Below are 7,508 nucleotides of genomic sequence, written 5' to 3' on the forward strand. Positions count from 1 at the left end.
ATATAAAGTATGACTCTCGTTGCTCACGCTCACGGGTATTTTGGAAGCCGCTCTGTAGCATCGTAACTCTTAGTTTGTCAAACTCGTGACCTTCCTGGGAAAGATGTTTCGACAGGGGGAGGAGAGAAAGAGATCTGGTGTGCGCGCGCTGGTTGTTGAATCTAATTCGGAAGGAATTCTCTGTTTGGCCAATGTATTGCATGTGACAATCGCCACACTCGAGCATGCATACTACGTTACTACTGTCACAGTTCAAGTGTTCACGGATGGAGTGTTTGAAGCTAGAGTGTGTGCTTTGAGCTAGTGTTGTTGTCCGCATGTGCTGGCAAACTTGACAGCGATTCTTCCTGCAAGGCAAGCAAACCACAGGCTTTTACTTATTGACAGTAGAGTGAACTACATAATTCTGCATGTTTTTTGGTAGTCTGTAGGTAACCTGTAGAACTGTTGGAAAAATTTTTGATAGTCGATCGTTTTGTTCGACAATGTTGAAATGTTTTTTTAGAGTTTTGTTGACATTAGGAAGGTTGTTTGCGAAGGTTAAGACGAGATTAGAGCGGTGTTCATTTGCGGTTGCTAATGGGGGATCCCCAAACATTTCATTACGATCTGTTGCTTCCGCTTTCGTAGCGGCATCATCAATAATGGAGGCCGGACAGCAATGGTCCCTCAGAACCTCCCGCATACGGCTAGAATTTTCTTCGAAGTCTTCTGGTCGTGAGCAGATCCGTTTGAATCTGATGGCTTGGGAATATGGAATTGAAGTTTTGCAGTGGCGTGGGTGGCAGCTCTTCTAATGAAGGTACTGTTGCCTATCCGTGGGCTTTCTATAGACACTGGTGATTAAGGTACCCTTCTCCATTCGAATTGAGACGTCCAAGAAATTAATTTGACAGATGGAGTAAGGGTGTGTGAAACAGATGTTTGGATGTACGTTGTTAAATGCTGAAATAAACTGGATGAATTGGTCCTCTGTTTTCGTCCATACCATGAATATGTTGTCTAGGAAGCGTTTGTAAAAAGCCGTTTTTGTTCGGTATGAGCGGATAAACTCCGATTCAATGCTATGCATATATATGTTGGCATAGTTTGGGGCCATTTTCGTTCCCATAGCGGTACCACTCGTTTGTAGGTAAAAGGAGTTGTTGAATTCAAAAAAGTGGAGCTTGAGGACCAGATCAGTAAGTGCAGCGATGGTACTTTGGCTAGGAGCATCATCGTTTTTGTGTTTTCCATAGGATGCGACCAGAATCGGATGCCATCATCATGCGGTATGTTTGTGTACAGAGACACTACATCAAGGGTAACTAAATATATATATGCAAAGTTGAGAGACGCTTCATTTAGACAGATTTATTTGGAGTCGAAATTTCGGACAGAGCCTGTCCTTTCTCAAGACTGAAGTTACAGCGATCTTCCTCCCGTTCTTGAGGAGTTGTAATTGGCACACATGTCCGCCACATGAAAATAGCAACAAGCAATCGGGTGCTGGAAAGAAGATGGACAGAAAAGAAAAATACTAGAAAAGGGAGAAAGAGTAATAAATAGAAAAAGAATACGCGCTGTCGCACCTTGTCCACCGAAAAGCCGCTGGGAGCGTGCAGAAAAAAAAGAGAAAGAAATAAAGTTAAACGAGGAGCGGGAGAGAATGGTCGCCCCTCAAGGCAGAGCGGCGGCGAGTACAGAAGCAGACGGTGGCGGATTCACGGAGATGCGTGTACTCACGTGCCGCTGGCCAAAACGAGTAAAAAAAAAACAGAATAAAGCGCAGACATGGCAGGACACTTCCCTGGAGCCTCTTCGGCAGGAATAGTCAATGTGGAATCACCGGCGCAGTTTGCTTAAGTAGAGACATGTGCACTGTGCATGCAAACACAAAAAATAAAAATAAAAAAGGCGACAAAACATCCGAGTTCGGGAAAGTGTCGTGGGGGGGGGGGAGGCGGGGGGTAAACGTGAATGGCGGGAGCATTTAGGCAAGGGTTCTTCAACTGCACCCCGCTGGGTGGGGTGGAGGTAAAGATGCGCTTCTTTATCCCGCGCACGCTGTCACAAACGTGGGGAATTCTGAGAAAACTCTAGGGAAAATGTCTGTCACCAACCGAACATGACGTCATTAAAAGTAACGTGACCATGACGTTAAAGGCGTGACGTCACTTTTTTTGGGCCAATCAGCGTTTCCAGCCTACCGACCCGCAATCGCTTGTGCCACGCTGAGGTGGCTAGAGCGGGCAGGTGTGAAAACAGAAGCATTTGCGGGTCGGTAGGCTGGAAATAATAATAATAATAATTGTTTTTGGGGGGAAAGGAAATGGCGCAGTATCTGTCTCATATATGGTTGGACACCTGAACCGCGCCGTAAGGGAAGGGATAAAGGAGGCAGTGAAAGAAGAAAGGAAGAAAGAGGTGCCGTAGTGGAGGGCTCCGGAATAATTTCGACCACCTGGGGATCTTTAACGTGCACTGACATCGCACAGCACACGGGCACCTTAGCGTTTTTCCTCCATAAAAACGCAGCCGCCGCGGTCGGGTTCGAACGCGGGAACTCCTGATCAGTAGTCGAGCACCTTAACCACTGAGCCACCGCGGCTGGAAACGCCGATTGGTCGGTGGGATGCGTGTCTGCGTGACGTTTTATCGCTTCGCCATCGTTCTAAACCGGATGTGGCGTCGCCGCGCCTCTCTCGGCCTGTCCCTAGAGGGCCTAGGGAATCGCTAGGGCCGGCCGGCCGGCCGCCGGGCGTGTGTGGTCTGCGGACATTCTCGTCGTGAGCCTAGGCGGCGATGCGGGCGTTTCGGGAGCAGTCCAGGTATGGCTTTTTTTGCGTGGTGCGCTCGTCGGCGACAGCCAGCTGAAATTTCTGTACAGTTCTTGCTTCCACGACATTGCGACGACCCCCAAAAGGCGCTGACCCGCAAGAAATCGCCAGCGACATAAAGGTACGCATTTTATCTCAAATTTCGCTTCATGAAGTGCTGTACCGCTTACCTACATGCCTTGCGCATTCCAGGACCTCGTTTTCCTGCTGCAGGAGCACGTGGCTAGTGTCGTGCTGGTGTTCAAAATTTTGCAACTCCATTACGACGACCCACATAAGGTGCGGCTTGAGGACCGTCGGCGTCGCCATCTGAACCGTCGTCAGACAGCCACGATGAAGCGCTTGTCGGGCGTGCACGTTCTCAATCACGAGGTAAGGGTTGAACAACGTTTTCGCAAGTTTTCTCGTGCAGAACTCGCCAAATTGCGGCGCTTGTAACGTAACTTTTTTTGCAGCATCGTTTCCTGGATGCTTCTGGCGAGCCGATGCTGTCCTTATTTGCCGCGGACCGATACCACGTGGCGAGACGCCGGGGCATCGACCTTTGTTCCTTTGCAGTGGCAAGTCCAGGGTAAAAGTGGCCACGATAATTCTGCCACTACAATCTGCCCTTTAGGATCGCTATCAGCTGCAACGGTAAGTCCAGAAGTTCCGACTCGCGCATTGTGGAAATCGCGCCTGGCCTAAGTGTCCAGCATTCACCCAGTGCAGTGCAGCTTTGTTTAATTCCTTAGAAACTTCTCGCGCTTTGTCGAAATCGACGGCAGCCGTGAAAATTTACATATTAGACCTCGCTACGGCGTTATCCCAGCGCAGCGCGCCTTTGTTTCTTGGCGTCGGCACGCGTTAGAAGCGCGCGCCGTCTCGCGATTTGTCCATGTCGGCTCTAAAACTCGCGCTAGGCCTCGTAGCCTGGTTGACAAAGTGCACGGCTTTGTTCCTTTCAATGGCAAGCCTCTGTCACTACAGTCGGCGGCCTTAATTTTTATGATCGCTGTCAGCTTCAACAGCAAGTCCAAGTAAAGTTATGACGATCGCGCGGTGTGGAAATCGGCGGTAGAGACAAAAAACTCGTGTTTGTAGCTGCAGACTTACAAAGCTCCAGTGCGCCTTTGTTTATTTCCGTAGAGACTACCCGCGCTTTGTAGAAATCGACGCCAGCCGTGAAAATTTACATATTAGACCTCGCTACAGCATTAGCGCAGAGCGCCTTCGTTTCTTTGCGTTCTAACTTGTTTGCTCGTTACTTTTGTTCTTTTCAGTCGGTTCCTGAATCTTTCCAAAAAGCCGGGCTAGGTGGATGATTGTTCGCCGTCAGTGGAACCACATGGCGATCGCACTGCATACAGCACGACTTTGGTCCATGTGTTTTTTAAATATAAACATCAGATGTCGAAGTTCGTGCCCGAGGATTGCTTCGACAGCTGGGGAAAACCATGGGGACCGCACACGCTGTGTCGTCGATGCCAAGTGAAGAGGCACAAAACGGCTGTCAACCTTAATAAAGGCCCTTCTCGGGGCCGCCTCAGTGTTTCCTGGCAGATCACACGCTTTCAACCCTGTGCACGTGTTCTCCTCGTTTCCAATTAAATAGGTCCTTCAAACCCTGCAGAAGGCTTGAACTAGGACCTGCTAATATCAAGATGGTACTTGAGAAACAATAGCGGCTACAATAACAAAGATGAAGAGGGGCTGGAGTTACACACAAAAAAAAAAGGTTGGAGGTACCCAGATAAGCTGAAATGGTTTTGGGCGGGAGTCCTTGTTATTCTATATAAGACTCAAATAATGCATACACAGCGTTTATCAATATTTTTGTAGAAATATATAAAGAAAATTAAGCAGTCTAAACGAATAAGAGAACCATGGATCACGCCAGAGCTCAGAAGAATGATAAAGAGCAAAAACAAGTACCATGCCTTTTTAAATAATCGCTCTCTTGAATCTCTCTTTTTTAAAAAAAAACAAGAAATAATCTAAATGCTGAGCTTAAGCGTGCTAAGATTGTGTATCATCATAAACTGTTCTCTGATGTTATAATGAAAAATTCAGACACTGTGTGGAAAGTTGTAGATAACTTGTTACGTCGCAATACGAAAAACGCGCCAGCTCAAGGAATAATCTATAAGGACTCTGAATTATCCGGTCAGCCTCTTGCTGGCCATTTAAACAGCAATTTTTTAACTAGCCATTTACCTATGATGCATCTACCTGAACTTCCTTCATTTTGTAGCCCTTTCGAAAGCCTTTTCCTTGAGTCCACCAGTGAGACCTTTATGAATTTGAATAATAGCAAAGCCTTAGATGTTGACAATAATCAGATAAAACCAGTCAAATATGTATTATCTTTTATTGCACCTGTGCTTGCATACATCTTCAATTTGTTAATTGAAACGCGAGTTTACCCGGAAGAAATGAAGACAGCAAGAGTGACAGTTGTGTTTAAAGGGGGAGATAAAGATGTAGTGTCCAATTATAGACCAATATCTGTGATTGCAGTCTTTTCAAAGGGCTTGGAAAAAGTAATCTTTTCCCGTGTAGTGAACTTTTTTAATGCAAAACAAATCCTGTCTGATGCTCAATTTGGCTTCCGAAGGGGAAAGTCGACGGAAACGGCTTTGTTATCACTTAAGGAATGCATCCTGCAAAAAACTGAAGCAGGTATTCTCACTGTCGGACTCTTCATTGATTTTAGTAAGGCTTTCGATTCCCTAAACCATCAAATTTTAACTCATGAACTTTCTCAAAACGGAGTTCGTGGAACACCTTTAGACATCACGAAATCATACCTGCAAAATCGATAACAATCTGTCTATATCCACAACCATCAGTCGTCTTTTCTGGCGGTACGAAATGGTGTGCCTCAAGGCAGCATTCTGGGCCCGATGCTTTTTAACACCTATATAAATGACATTGTGCATATTTATGACAAAGCGAAATTTATTATATACGTCGATGATAGCAGTTTACTAATCCCTGGTCGCGACATAAACAAGTTAATTGAAGAGTGCAACGTAATCCTTACGAAACTAGAGAACTGGTCCTCTTCTAATTGCCTCCAAATAAACCCTACAAAGACTAAGGTAATAATTTTCCGTGCAAGGAACAAGCCAGTCGAACAGAACGCGCTCCTAAATACGCAGGTCAAGAAATTCAAATTGTAGACAGCCACAAAATCCTTGAAGTTACTTTCTCGTCGCATCTCAGGTGGGATCGACATGTGGAAAATATTTACAGAAAGCTCTCTTCAGTAGCAGGTGTTCTAACACGATGTCGATGGCTCCTTCCCACTCACGTGAGAATTCAAATTTATCATGCTCTTTTCAGTTCCGTAACTGTTTGGGCGACCACCACAAAAACAAATGTGAGAAAAATACAGGTTCTGCAGAAGAAAATGGTCCGCTACATTGCAAACCTTCCTTATCTGTCTCTCCAACGCAAACTGCTTTTAGAACTTATAACATAATTCGTTTTGAACATATATATGTTTTTCGCATTTTGAGGTTTTTTTACCATTCTTCTCCTGCTTATAGAGATTTCTTAATACGTAATACACATTTAAGGACCGCTTCGAATCGACTCTACACCTGAAACACCGATCTCTGGTATATTCCATATTTTCGAATTAATTATACACTACAAATGCTTGAACACAATTTACCGACCACTCCTAATAAGTACAAAGTTTTGGCTAGTGTTAAACCAAGCGAGTTAAAAATGTATTTTGTTAATATATAGCCACGTTGCATTTTATGTTCCTCTGTTGTCTGCCGGTGCCATGTATGCCTATTGAGTGTTTCTTTTCTCTTTATTTTTCTCGGGTCTTCTCTTTGTTTTCATGCGTCTGTAAACTATTGTTAGTGAACATACATGCTCCTTGTTTTCATTGCATTTAATCTATTAGTCACTTGCTTCGTTGTTTTTGTGGTTGTTATATATATATATATGTATATCTATGGCTAAATGAAGCGTTTTCAACTTTGAATTTTTGCCTCTAGCAACCAAATACGTTTATCTTTCTATACTATACTATATATATATATATATATATATATATATATATATATATATATATATATATATATATATATATATATATATATATATATAGAGAGAGAGAGAGAGAGAGAGAGAGAGATTTAAGAGAAGTGGGCACTTCTACAGCGACACATTTATTTATCAACGTTTCGACCGCGGTGCGGTCTCCTTCAGGACTGTAGTGGTCTCGCGTCAAATGGACGTTTTAAGTTTGTGAGCTGCAGAGGAGGGAAAAAGGAGTGTAACAAGCAAATAGCAACAGTTCAAAAAATTGAACAAAAAAGTAAAAAAAATAAAGTTAGGGGTGCGGGGAGCAGACAGGGACAAGATTGGGGGAGGAAGCAAAAAATAAAAAGAAAAGAAAAAAGGGGGGAACTATTATATTAAGGAAGGACGGGGTAAAAAAAGGAGATGGCGAAACGAGAGAAAGGGAGAGGAAGACGGTGCGGGGGACATGGGCAGCGCGGCAACCACAGGCGTACGAAAGCAAAACGTGCAAACAAGACACAAACAAAATGCACAAACACAAAGATGGGCGCCGCTGCAGATGCGTGGCCAAAGAGGCGCCGCTGCGCAAATGACACTGGCAGGGACGAACCGGCCAAACCAGGCGCCTTTTGGGGGGTCTCACTAATTTCCGGTGAGCCGAGG

The sequence above is a fragment of the Amblyomma americanum genome, chromosome 5, assembly GCF_052857255.1.
Source record: "Amblyomma americanum isolate KBUSLIRL-KWMA chromosome 5, ASM5285725v1, whole genome shotgun sequence".
NCBI lineage: Eukaryota > Metazoa > Arthropoda > Arachnida > Ixodida > Ixodidae > Amblyomma > Amblyomma americanum.